A 14,214-nucleotide genomic window follows, 5' to 3' on the forward strand; every position below is an offset into this window, starting at 1 on the left:
GGCTGTATTACATGGAGACGTGTTCAGATGAGAGCCAGATCAGATGGAGGAGAGAGGGTTTGGCTCCTCTGTGTTTCTAAATGAGAAGAATTAGAATGATAATGATGACCTTTGTGTCTCTGCCAAGTGTTTTAAAGGGACACGCCGCACATTTTACACCCAGTGTTCATTTTGCTTTTGAGGAGTGCTGCTCTTCTGTAGTTCAGTGGAATTGATAAGAGAAAAACCTGTGTTATAAATTCAGGCTGGAGGGCTTGAAAGATCTGGGTGTTTACCGGGCAGGGAGGGTGTGAAAGAAGATGCTGCTCAGTTGCATTATGGGAAATGTAGGATCCAGTGTTTTTGGAGCTAAACCCACACTCTGGCAAAGCACAGGCCAATATACCCTGACTTTTTGTCCAATTTGTCCCCCGTTCTTCAAAGTTAGGAGATGATAGTGACTCAACTTCAACCGTCTTTTGTAATCAAACTGTGCGTGCGATTAGATCATTGCCACCGGTTTTGTTATTATGCTGATTGTATAAGTCCATGATTTTAAAATTCAGTTCATTTTCAATTTATGTTTACATTTTTTTTTTCTTTTTGACAGCTGAAGAGAGGGGGAGAGGGGATGACGTGCAGCAAAGGACTCAAACCCCTGCTGCTGCTGCTGCAGGACACACACTCCACCAGGTGAGCTATTAGGTCTTAATTTTAATTTACTTTATTGGCCAAAGCATGTAAAGGAAACCTGGGGAAAAAAAGATGTTTTATTGTCTTCCCTGAATCAGGTTCTTGAAACCCCTGTGTGAAATTATATGTATGACTGTGTGTTTGCATACACACATTCATATATATGTGTAGCGTATCATTGCTCTGTTTCTGTATATGTGTGTTGTGTGTACATTCATCCAAGTGCATGTGTGCTGCTGCATCTGTGTTCAGTAAAAACGCCCAAAGCCTTGTAATACAGTGTTAGTGGTAATTAATAAGTCAGTAAAATGGCAGAAAACACCTCTCCACACATCACTCAGACTTTGGAATAATGCCATTCTTTCCTGTATGTGTGTGTGTCTACAGTGTGTGTGTGTGTGTGTGTGTGTACAAGCCACGCACTAAGTGGGATAATAATACAGTGACCCCGGGAGGCAAAGTGATTAAATTATAATCAGCGCGGATTAATTAATCTATAATATTTATTCCTATTATGGCGAGGGGAGAGGAGGCGCGGAGCTTAGAAAAGGTTATGTGCGCACGCTCCTCGCTCTTTGTCTCAGTGAAAAGCGATGCTCGGGGGTGGGAGAGGCGACAAGGCCCCCTTGACAACACAGGCAGAAGGTTATTGCTGATATCAAACACCCTGCATGCAATTATCTGTCACAACAAATAATTAAGAGGGCTGATAATGAGGAAATTAACATTTCCATTGTGGAGAAGCTTTATTGTCTGCTTGGGTCACTGCAGAGGAGGCTTCGAGAGCGGCTGAATAAATTATCTCTCCTGCGTATATGTGTGTGAGGGTGTGTGCTGCAGTCTTTAGAGAATGATAAGCAGACGAGCAGGGATGTATCAGAGTGTGTGTGTGTGTATGTGGAGGCATTTTTGTGCTGAACACCACTGTGCAGCATGCAAACCTCCAGGTTAGAAGAAGCTGTTGCAGGATTCAAGTGACACCATGTAGCCCAATCAGAGCCACGTACCTGCCCTTGGGTGAGATACTGAACCCCAAATTGCTCCTGAGTTTGTGTGTGTGGATGGGTTTTTGAGTTTTTTGACCGCTTTGAGTGGTTAGTTAACACAAAAATCTATCCCGTTTCATTCAAAAAAGTGTCAAAGAAGCTAGTTACTCAAAGTTATTAGCTTCTTTGACATTTGCTCACTTAAAATTCTGTTTCATAGGGGTAAAAAAATGCTGATTTAGCATTGCGCATACATTGTTTAATCACATTGATTAGAGGAGAGGAAGGGAAACTGCTCAAATACTATCGAAGGTGTCCCCAGACTTCACAAGCCGAACCCTATCATTTTCACCTGCCCAATCAAATAAAGAGTACACAGCTCCCAAGACGTGGACAGAAACGCCCCTCGAACAGAGAAGAGGCGCAGACATTTTGCTTGACATTTAACCCAAAATGAGGCAAATCAGAGGAAAAAGTGAGGATGGAAGTGAGAAAAAGAGATCTAGCTCCATCTGTGGATGAGTTGGGGATGGTTGGGTGGGGGCGCGGTGGGTAGGGCATGTTGGAGATCTATGGGTGGGATCCGTGTTTTCATAGGAACTTGACCCCCAGACACACACACACAAACACACACACACACACACTGAAAGGCCCCTGGTTGCCATGTGTTTTGACTGACACATCTTTGACACTCTGTGTGCAGCCAAGTTTAGGTCTCCTGTGTGTGTGTGTGCGTGTGTGTGTGCATGCATGTGTGAAGGAATATTTCCTGGCTTTTGAACTCCTCCTGATTGACACAAATGGGTTCGGGACAGCCCCCCTATAGGTCAAAGTGTGTGTATGTATGTTTGTGTGTGTGTTTGTGTGTGTGTTGGCATGACAGCTCTCGCTCTGCCCCCCTCCCCACCCCCGCGGCTCATATTGAGGGTGATTTTAATACCCCAACATGTTTAGGAAGAGGCAGTGACACCGCATTGTTCCCCCACAATGGAGGGCAGACGGAGGGAGCTGGAGGTCAGGGTGGGGGCCAGCGGACAAAAGGAAGAACGGGCGCTCACGGCTCGTCTCCTTTTCACCCGCCGCGTCTAGACGGCGATGTTCCACGCAGGGTCTCTCGGAAGAAAAGAAAAAGACGGAAAGAGAAGGGAAAGGAGGGAAAGGAAGGAAGAAAGGAGGTGGTGGAGGGTGGCGGGGGGTGGGAGGTGTTCAGCCTTGTCTGGTGGTCTGAAGATGGTCTTGACAGAACAGGGAAGGGCTGACAAAGGTCAGAAAGGTCCCAACCTGCCTTATCTGTGGTGAGAAGGTAAAAGGATAATAAAGGGAAATGCAAAACATAGTATAATGCTGCCTTCAAAGACTGTTGGACAAACTGTAATCATGACAGGCAACCAAAGAAAAAAGAGATCATCTGACTGGGAATGTTTTGCTTCCTATTTGCTTTACAGAGGGTGTAGTAGAGCATGAAAGTGGAGCAGTTTTAACCAGTTATTTATTCCTCTTATTACATCTGCAACTGTTCTCACTCCCATCATGTCAAATACCACAGCTTGGTCATACTTCAGGAAGATGCTGCAGGTATCTATGTAGCATCTGGAGACGTCCCTTTACTGTTATATTTTGATGTGTTGTCAAAGTCAGGTGACTTAGGGCAAAGCGTGATAAAGTTTGCATATGGAGGACATTGGGTAGATGGATGAGTTAAAAAAAAAACCACAGAGCTTTCAAGTCACCCCGGTGTTGCATATTTATTATTGCTGACTTAACTGCAGAGCCCTACACCTGCAAAACTAATGCTGGAGGGGCACCTACAGCGTCATACTTCCTTTAAATCATAGGGTTTTATAAATGTATTAGGTAAGTTATTTTCATGTAAATAAAGTAGGAGAAATAATTGGTTCAGACTGCTTTACTGTCACGGTCTAAATCATATAATTTAGCATTGCATTGTTGCATTTCCATCATTCTTTTACCTTCATCATATGAATAAAGTGACATATTTCCCAAAATGTTTAACTAATAAAAATGACTCATGAAGACAAAATCTACATTTATTATAGGTTAAATTTGATTCCCAACCAGAATCTGGTGAGTGGAAAAACAAGTTCTATATACAACCACTAAAGCGTAAATTACGAGGAGCATTTGAATGCAGCGTGAACCACCATCATCATCGTGCATGTTAGACAGTAAATGTGGTATTTATTGTGCCACGTGTTTCCATACATCTCCTCCTCATTTCAGTGCTCTGCAGTCATGAATAGGTTCAGTTCGTTACCACTTGACTCTCAGTTTCAATTCTAAATTTGTGATGCGTTTAATGACACTGTGTTGACCACAGACCTGGCGCTGCAGAAGTCTACACTTAAGCGAGAGAGGAAGTGACAGAGCGAACGAGGGAGAGTACAGACGTGTGTCTTTGAATGTACATACCAGTGGAGATGAGGGTGTGTACATGTACAGTATGTGTGTGTGTTTTTGGGCGGATGCTCGAGGCAGGTGGCAGCAGCTCCGGGGGGGTCGGGACCCCCCAGCCTTCACCAAATTCTTATTTTAGCCCCGTACTAACTAGTCCGGTCCAATAAACCTTTCACCCCGAGGGCAGTAAATCGCCAAACAACTGGTGTGGTTGGCCCTGCCACCCACTGTGACACGCCAGCAGGCGGGCGTAAAACGGGCATGTCAGATGCCATCAGAGAGGAAACTCTAGAGGCCCGCCGGCTGTGTGCCCCCCCCACCCCCCCACTACCTCCTACAGGAGCAGTGATGGAGAAACAAGCAGGAGGGCCCACAGACGCCTCCTGGGAAAGGAGATAGCAGATTTAGCTGTTTATCGTCTGTTGACTGGCTGTAATGTTACAGATATAACAGTAATAATTATTTAATATTCAGCAAAACATATTAATTAACCGCCTGTGATGATGATAAATAAAAATGTATGGATGATGAATTTTACAGGTTACCAATTAGAGCTGCAACAATTAGTCGATTAATCGATTTGTTTTCATTTGCCAACAAAATATCCAAATCCTCTGATTTCAGCTTCTCGGATGTGAATATTTTCTGGTTTCTTTCGTCCTCTGCGACATGAAACTAAATATCTTTGGGTTGTGGACAAAACGAGACATTTGAGGATGGCAGCTTGGGCTCTGGGAAACACTCATCAACATTTTTATCAATTTTCTTACATTTCATGGACCAAACAACTTAAAATAATTCCCAGATTACCCATCAAACATTTAGACTGGCTGTGATTTGATGACAAATACTTGAATAAAAACTATATTTATAATAATACAGCCCTGTTTATTTAAGGGTGAAAGTTTAAGTCCAGCTGCTGGTCTTTTCTGGTTGGAAGCTACCAAAAAAAGTTGGCAAGTCGACCTTTAGTTAAAATTATTTTGTCAACATATTTATTTTAAGTCACACTTAGCATTTCTGTGGTCATTTTGTTTTTCAGTCGAAGAAAGGTCAAAAGTTAAATCTAAAATTAATTTTAAAATGCTGTTAAACTTTATTTTTACAGCACTTCATAAAAAATAGCACTAGATAGCAGATGCAGTAGAGAATGAAATTATATGAGATTAAAACAAGACTGAAATAAACAAAAGATTTGTTTTTTTTATGTAACGTTGGTATCATCTGGGAACAACAAAGAAACTCAAAGCGTTTTACACAAGATATAAAAAACATCACATGATATGAAAGAAATGCAACACAATAAAAATGACATCTGAGTAAAGTCATAGACAATAAAAGTAATCTTAAACAGAGAAAATATTTAGAAGATGTCACTAATTCTGTAAGCTGCATGATGGGACTCCAGAAGCCTGGTCACCTTCAGTCTTAAGTCGGGGCTTAAAGCTGAAAACATTTTGCATTAAGGGAATAAAACAGCATGAAGCACTTTAAATGTAATCAGTAAAATGTTCAAATCTTATGTAAAACTGAGGTTAGGCACAGCATAATGGACATTAAACACATTGTCCAACATTTAGGAGTTGTTGCGGTTTGAGAGACACTTCAGGTGTTTCGCTCTTTTAAATTTCCCACCACATCTTTCCACTCAGCAGCGTCACATCTTCCTGCCTGTTCTCCTGCTGTCATGCCTCTTCCTCTCCGTCTTCCCCCCTCTGCGTCGGCTTGGCCCCTCATTTCCATATGAAAGTGTATACGGGGGCCCGGCGGTCCCCAGAGTGCGCCGACAGACCGTGCGCCGCCCCCATTCAGCTCTCATTTCCTCTCCGACAGCGAGCCCTCGCCGAATCAATCATGTTTTTTCGCTTTGGCGCCGTCCAATTGCGTTGGACCCGCACCCAGGGATCCGCCTTTATCTGTGCGCTTCCCTTATCAACACATGCTCCCGAAATAATCCACCTAAACTCACCTACGAGCGTCTAGCCACACTCTCCTGCTCACACACACACTGTCACCATCTGTCAATAAATGGGACAGCACTTAGAGAACTGATTCACCTAATTAGCAATCAATTAGCTTGTTACCACCAGCAGTAATTACCTTTTATAGAGCCAGAGAGGAGTGCAGCTGCTGCCACTAATAAAACCTGGACCCTCCTCCCCAGCCAGCCCTCCACACCTAACAAGCCCTGTCTGAGAGCAAGAGTTATAGGCCTGTGTGTGTGTGTGTGTGTGAGGGGAAAGTGTGTGTCACAGGCGGGTGGGTGGGGGTCCAGCACAGCAAACACAGTCCCCAAGGGGCCTCTCTCCTCTCCCTTTCTAGCAGGCTTAAATCCTCTTTTAATGAATATAGGGTCAAGCTAAATGGGAAATCCATCATGGCAATAAAAGCAGGAGGCTTCAGCCAGGGAGGCTCTGAGATGTGAATGGGCTGACTTCTGACGATCTGGGACAGCGTTCTGGATTCGGTTTGTTTTTTAGCCGTGCTAGCTGTGCGGCTCTGTGGACAGGAAGGTCCAGGCTGACTTTTCCTGCTTTTTCGCCTACCACCGTAATGTTCACGTTTGCGCTGCAGAGTGAAACGTCTTGTCAAGCATTGAGAGAGATTGTCTCTGACGTCCCTTTCAGCACCACCGAAGTACTTTGCTTGACTCGGTTTAAAGTCCTGCACAGGTTATATTATTCAAAATCTAAACTCAATGAAATATACTGAAAATCCCATTTTCTGATTAATCATTTAGTCTGTCAGAAAACAGTGGAAAATCCTAATTCCACAGAGGTCCAGAGGCCAAACATATCTCCTCTCTCCTCATCTCATGTCCTTAAGCATCCAGGACACCTCCTCTTTGAAATTCATCTCCTATAATCCACCATGCTTTGCCTTCTCCTCCCCGCGACTATTCGAGCTTTGACTATTTATTAAACGCAAACTTTGAATCCTTTAATCCTAAATGCAGCGCTTTATCCCCTGAAGCAGTGAGGAAATAAATCAGCATGTTTTTTTTTTGTTTTTTTCTCCAGCAGCACGGTGGCTCACAGATATCTATTCGGAGCCCCTGTTTACTTGTAGCAGCATGTGGGCTAACAAAGGCCCCCTGTGACAACCAAGGTTAATCCTATATGTCGCCATTATGCGGGGTCAAGCTTCCTCGCCATATATTTAGTGTGTCATTAATTTCCAACCTGCTACTGCTGCGGCAAGAGCAAGCTGCCACTGCTCAGGCCCCTTGGTGTACACACACACACTCACACACACACGAACATGCAGATGGATACACACACACGCACACACACAATGACTCGCTACATTAGCTAAATGGCCAGAGCTCCGTCTCTCTCTTTTCCCCTCTCTAATGAGACGGGTCTCTGGATCATGTAGTCTATTCATCATTCTGCTTGTTCCAATCTAGCTCTTCTTTTATCAGGCTTTCGTTCGAGGGCCGAAGTCGTCAGAGGCGACATAAATCACCTGTCAGCGTCGGTCCCTGGGCTCCCATAATGCTCTATTAGCGCTTCCACTGCCATTATTGACAAAGCAGTGGCCAGGTATATTACAGCCAAAGAGGCCACAACCAGTCCTGTTCATCTGTTTTATAGAGCACGCTTATTGTTGTGTATTACCTCGTCGTAGTACCTGAGTATGGCTGCTGGTTTACCGTCTATTGCAAAAGAGATCCAGTGTCTTAACCTGGATAAATACAGGTGAATTATACGATTTAAATAAGCTTTAGTCATCATGTCTGCATATAAATTTAACTATTTTGAAGCACTGTTTGACAGGTGCAAGTGCTTGCATGTCTGCATTCATTCTTGGCTCATCATCACTCATTTACTCTATAGTTGGGTTGCAGATTGTAATCCTTAAAAACAAAAACATATTGCAAATTTTCTGACAGCGTTGCATAACCTGTGACACATACAAACAATAGAGGCCTACAGATTAAACGCCTATAATTGAACAAAATAACATTCAGAGCATGCTCACAAATACGTCTGCTATATTTCAGATCTTTATGTGATAGTAGATTGATTAAATTTTACATGATTGATCAAGTTATCATTATCATCCCAACCCTAAAGACAATGTCAGAGTCTCCCAGTTGAATCATCTGCAGAAGAATTCCAGAAAATGTTTCTTTCCAGACTTCAGTTCACTAAAGAAAGGTTCGGATTTTGATCAGTCCAGGTACTAATCCCTGGGATCAGCTTGGGACATCCATAGAAATTTGCTGTTAAACTGTGATTTACTCACAAAAATCAAGTCAATTTACAACTTTAATTGAGGACCTCAAATGATTAAACACCAAGTCGGTGTAGGAACCAGGACAGATCAAATTAAAACTTAAGGACCTCAGTGGTTTTGTCAGCTGAGCTGTGGAGCTCCCTTCGCTAAAACCTCAAAGTGCACTTGTGCATATGGCAGGTTCATTACATGGTTCAGATACAGTATAAAAGGCTTCTCAGTGTATTTTGGTCACTTCACTGATGCTGTCCCATGAGAGAAACCCTCCGGCACGTAGAAGCATTTAACCTCCTCCGCAAACCCTGAGAAACTTTACAAAGAGTAAAGGAAGATGCCTTTGCTATCTTTCCTTTTCATGAGAAACTCGACCTCTCAGCCCCCACATCTGCAGCCAGTCCCTCAGGTCTGATCAGAAAAGACAGGATATGACCTCATCTGTGACCCCGCGACCCGAGGAAGTGCTTCAAAAGAAAATGAGAGTTCATCTAGGGAAGACTAGCACGAAAGATGAGGTTACTGTTTGACCTCTTATGGAATCGATGCTTGGATTTTTGTTTTTGTTTTACGACGAACATGTGTCAGATAAATGAGTAAATGCTGCCTTTGTTTATTCTGTGCAGCTGTAAAGGAACGTGGTAGAACCCAATTTAAAGTGCAGGTGGATTCTTTAAGTGGTGGATCAGAGGAAACGGCATTCATCCTACATGAGTGAGAGGAGAATGAATTCAATCCAATATATTTGTAACAGGGATTAGTGAAGAAAACAAAATGGATAAATTTAACATCAATCACAGGAGATGATATTCAGGGCCCTTCAACTTTCATTTGATCTGGGGTTCAGCTTCACATTTAGTTTTAGAATTGACAGATGTACAAAAGGGAAGCGATTGTGATGCGAAATTATCAATCCTACTAATTGTGACTTATTGCAATCCGAATATCTGTCAAAATAATTGCAATATGATCTTTTTTTACTGTATCATGCAGCTCAACTTCACTGTGTGACTTCACAATATGTCTTGCATGTTGTGTTGGTCAGTTGGATGGGTCGTAATTCAGACGTTTGAGGTGGACGCTTGTCCGTTTTTGGTTTTAGACGGATGAATGACTCCTGTTGGAAAGCTGTTATTGCACTTGCGTTAACGCAACGAGTTGTCATCAACTCAGTTAACATTATCTTCACTTCACCTCTGCTCCGCTCTGTGTGAGCAGAGGAGATGAGAGAAACTTACTGCTGTTTTCCCTACCACTGCTGATTTGCACTCTAATAATACAAATAAAGTTGATAATCAGTTATTTGTCAGCTTCCTGCTGACAGCTTACCGGTGTCCTTAACCTTATCATCTCCTCTTCACCTCCATATTTCTGTTCAGATAAATAAATCACTTGCAGAAGCAAAATAGATACAGAGGCTCGATTAAATAATATAATCCTTTATAAACTCTTCAAATAAAATTTTAACAGCTTTAACAACTAACTATCTCATATTAACAAGTCAAACTGCACTATAATCGAGATGACGGATATTTTTTTACAGTGGTGTATTTTCTTGGTCATGTGGATAAAAAGAAATATCACGATTCACCTCAAACCACCTGTCCGTCTGTCTGTGAGCGTCTCTTCATGCGTAGTTACTCTCCCATCAGCCTCCTGCACTCACCGCTGTTTGTCTGGTCACGCATGGCTGTGTGTATATGTGTGTGTTTGTGTTTGTGCGCGTGTGTGTGTACCACGGCTGCCGACCAACCAAGACAAAGGAGGGGCCACCAGGGAGAGACTGGAAGTATCGGTGAAGACACACACACATAAACACACGCACAAACCTCTGTGCTGTCTGAGAGAGAAATAAAGGGAGATGGAGAGTGAGGGGGACAGAGAGACAGACAGGAAAAAAAAAGACAAAAACAAGGAGGCGAGGGGGAGAAAGGCTTTACCCATCAGTCCCTGGTCGGCAGCCAAGTGCACAGATCCGTCCGATGGGAACACACAGTCTGTACACCTGTTCGAACCAGCTGGCCACCACTACCTGTCTCAGTGGCAGCTTCACTCTCAGACACACCCCCACCGATAGGTGGGGGAGAGTCTGCGGTGGAGGAGTTCAGCTGTTCACTGAGTGCAGGCAAGGACCTGAAATGATGAGTGTGGAAGAACGGCAGGCAGAGCGGTGGTTTAGACACTGTAAACCTCCAGGAGAGACCTGCCTGAGTGCAATTTACATCCAGTGGTAGCATTCAGTGCCGATACAGCTTCCTGTGAAGTGTGTTCTTTATCTAGCAAAGCAGAACATAAGAGCTTGGACAATCACGCTATTTGTTGCCCTTTGTATAATCACCTGAAAATAAGAATTCTTCGGTTTTCATTACCTGAAAATGAGCCGTTTATATCCACAAAGAGCGTGGATCCTCGTCCATGAAGACCAGAATGGAAACCAAACACACGGCCTTTTACATTTGTGCAAGTTGTGCAGCTAACATAAATTCTCCTCCACACTTGGAAGAGTTTGCAATCTGCAGCTGTTCCTTTGAACAATATCCTCAAATTAACTTAATTGCGAAACACTGGACTCTTTCTGTTTATGTTATGGCGATCAGTTTTAATTATTTCAACTAGAGCTGAACTAGTACTAGAACTATTAGTCAAATAACTGAGTGAAAGAAAATTACTTTCCAAATGTTTTGATAATCAGTTAATTGATTCAGTCATTTTTCAAGCAAAAGTGTCAAACACCGGTTCCAGCTGTTGGAAGAGGATTTGCGTTTTTGTCATTTGTAAACGGTGGATAAATACTGTTAGGATACTACAGTATCCACGGGCCTTGGCTGTTGTTGCCATGCAGAAGAAGCCAGTCAGAGACGGAAATCAAAGCAGTAGCAAAAAATGAGCAAAAAAAAAGCTCCGTCTATGCCGAAATCAACCAAAATTTCTTGTTGAAATGCACTTCAGATGCTTCATAGTTGACTCCTTCCCTAAATTTTTTATGTCTACAGGCAGAGACCAATATCAGCACCATCCACCAGCCAAATACTGGTAAAATATGCAAGTAGCTGAAAGATTTGCTTCACTCACCAGCAGTGGCTAGTAAAAGATTAATTTGGCTGGTGGACAGTTTTGAACCCTGTTCACAGACGTGTACCCTTGACTTTTTATGAAAGAAGCAGATATTTCTCGTGCAGTTGTTCATCTTTTGTACTGACACTCTTTAAAGTCAACCCATCCATATAAAAGTATGTGTTTGGGATGAAATGCTGTTTTCCCAGAAGTCTATGGGGCAGCAGTTAAACAGGTAAGACAGTGCTTTTATTGTTGCAGTTTTTTTTTTTTTTTTTTTACCACATGACACTTTTATCGTATTTGGCACCAGCACTTTTAATGTGAAAGACACGGCGTGTTTGTGTCCGTTTTATGCATCTTAAAAGAAAAAAGGGGGAAATAAATATTTCCGTACATTCAGGACAGTTTAAATCAGTAAAGCAAAAAAGCAAAGGGAATAGAGGAGGAGAGGAGGAAATTTCCAAATGAATGAATGAACAGATGACCCCCGGCCCCTCCTCTCCTCTGGGCGCCACAGATGTGTGTGCACCGGTGATAAACGCCAAACCAATTGAAGCGATACGACACCGGCCATATTAAAAAGCCTAAATGGCATTTGCATGGTGTAATTACTGCTGGTTGGCCTGCTCTTTGTGTCGGCGCCCACCGGGGTCCTGTTGAGAAATCATCCCCGAACAGGGGGGCCAAAGAAATGAGGTGGGAAAGGTGCGGCGAGGTCATGTTTGCAGCTGACACTGAGCGGCACGCTGTGTGTTTTTGTGCGCGCCGTCTTTTACTTTCTAAAGGTGCATTTTGACCGTCTTCTCTCTGCATTTGGAAGCAGGCGTTCGAAGATGGCCCCCGGCTGCCTCCTGTATTAAATTCCTTGCGGGGATAATAATGTTCTCGACATGGAAGATCACATTCGGCAGACATGACACCCTGACACCAGCCGCCAAGGCCTGCAAATGTAAATCTCACCAGATTAGATGTCTGTAAGCAGCTTCTGTGTGTGTGTAGGTGTTAGAGATCGGTAGAGGGATTTAGGAAGAGGGTGTTTGTATATTTGTGTGCGTGTGTGTGTGTGTCTCTGTCTCACATCTCGTCCCCTGAAATAGACCCTGAAGAGATCTCACTGTGTCCCATCCAGCAGCGTACCTGATCATCACTTCACACTGGAACCAAAAACCCCTTGCGCTTGACGTTTTTATGGACGCTACCTATTTAGCGACCTTGCGGAGATATAGACAGGATTTTGTGTCGGATGGTGTGAAATAGATCCAGCTACAGGACTCTGTCTGTGTCTGTCCCCTCCTTGTCACAGTTGCAGTTGCGCTTTGCCACATAAATGAATGGCTGTTAGCAGAATAAATCCCACAGTTCCCTGGTGGCTAAAGAACTCTACTGATTTGTTCAAGGGTCTGATTTGCTTTTATCTACAGCAATAATTTATGTTGTAAATGCAAACTCCTTTAAAGTAAACTTTTACACGTTATAGAAGAAAAATTGTGTAAAAGTGTCTTGTGAATTAATGTCTTGATTATTTTCTTGAATAATCGATTAGTTTAGTCTGTAAAATGTCTGAAAATTATAAAAAGTGTCAATCAGTCTTCCCCAAACCCCAAGAGAAAATATTCACATAACAGTTTAAACGATTACTTAAATAGTTGGCAGTGAATTAATAATTGATTAATCGTTGCAGCTCTATTCAAAGATATTAATTAGGAATTAGAGATTGAGAGTATGGCTGAGCAAATACCAAACTCGGATCATTTGCAAAGAGTCAGAGAGCACTTAGCCTCATAATCTTGGTTATGTGCCGTTTATGCGCTTATTTCTGCCTCCAGAGCAGCCACGCCTCCAACAAATCTGCGAAAAACACCATAGCAATGACCCTCAGCGTCAAAGTCATTGACTAAACATTACGGTACTAACTAACAGTTCTTTTTTTTCCATTTCAGCAGACGTCTGATAAGTCAGTCTGAAGCCTGTCAAGTAAAAATGGCTTAATGACTTTTTTCCACCTTGACATTGCAGCCAAATGTAGTTTTTAATTCTGAGTGTAAACACATTCCTGTTTCCCAGATCACACCTGATATAAAGCAGCCATCATGTTCTGTCTGGGTGTGTTTTAGAGGATTAGGCCGAGCAGGTGACAGTATTGATCAGTGATGCATGATATCTTATTTTCTCTCCTGCACACTATCTATCTACAGTGTATGCATGTCTCAGTATCTATCACTCTTGTCTGGTTGTTTTCCATTTTTACTTTCCTCTAGACTAGACTATATTCCAGGTAAACAGGGTGTTTTGTGTCGATTGTTTTTTCCTCATAGAAATGTTCCTCTCTGGTTTGCCTCATGCTCAAGTGTGCAGGGCTGGAGATATGTATATTAGAATAACTATATTCCTAATAATTACGCTTATAATTGGCTGAATTGTTGCTTTTATTAACAGTTTTTCTCCTGGAAACATACCTGTGAAATTTTGTCAATATTTTGCACTTGTCTATGATTGACAAGTGGTTCTCCTGCAGTAAACTCCACCCACCTGGCACTCCAAGCTAAACAAACACACCAATTTGCAAACAGCATTTTTTTTTGCTTGAAATTGCTCAGTCTTTTCACCTGCTGCGGCTGAAAAAAAAAAAAAAAAAAGGCCTGTGCGCGCCTGTGTGCACGTGCATGCGCGTATGTATTTGCACTGCTGACTGTGTGTGCAGCAGAGTGGCTCGTGGCGTGCCTTTGGGTGTGTTTCTGCCAGTGCAAGCGTGTGCGTAGCGGGTGTGTGTAGCTACAGTATGTGCGTGTGTCAGCATCATCGCTCCATCTCCCACGGCGTCTCCTGGAAGCTGACAACTGGATAATAG

At 42.9% G+C, this 14,214-nt stretch overlaps 1 long non-coding RNA gene across 1 annotated transcript in view; it reads left to right on the top strand.

The window, feature by feature from the left end:
- The window catches only part of LOC146304800 (uncharacterized), a 114,293-nt gene that overhangs the window by 73,951 nt on the left and 26,128 nt on the right, over positions 1 to 14,214 (top strand). Inside the window, exon 3 of the long non-coding RNA XR_014769337.1 lies at positions 590 to 672. This is a non-coding gene — a long non-coding RNA (uncharacterized LOC146304800). The remainder of the gene's footprint in view (positions 1 to 589; positions 673 to 14,214) is intronic.

Source organism: Lutjanus erythropterus, chromosome 24 (assembly GCF_056507025.1).
Source record: "Lutjanus erythropterus isolate fLutEry1 chromosome 24, fLutEry1.hap2, whole genome shotgun sequence".
Taxonomy (NCBI): domain Eukaryota; kingdom Metazoa; phylum Chordata; class Actinopteri; order Lutjaniformes; family Lutjanidae; genus Lutjanus; species Lutjanus erythropterus.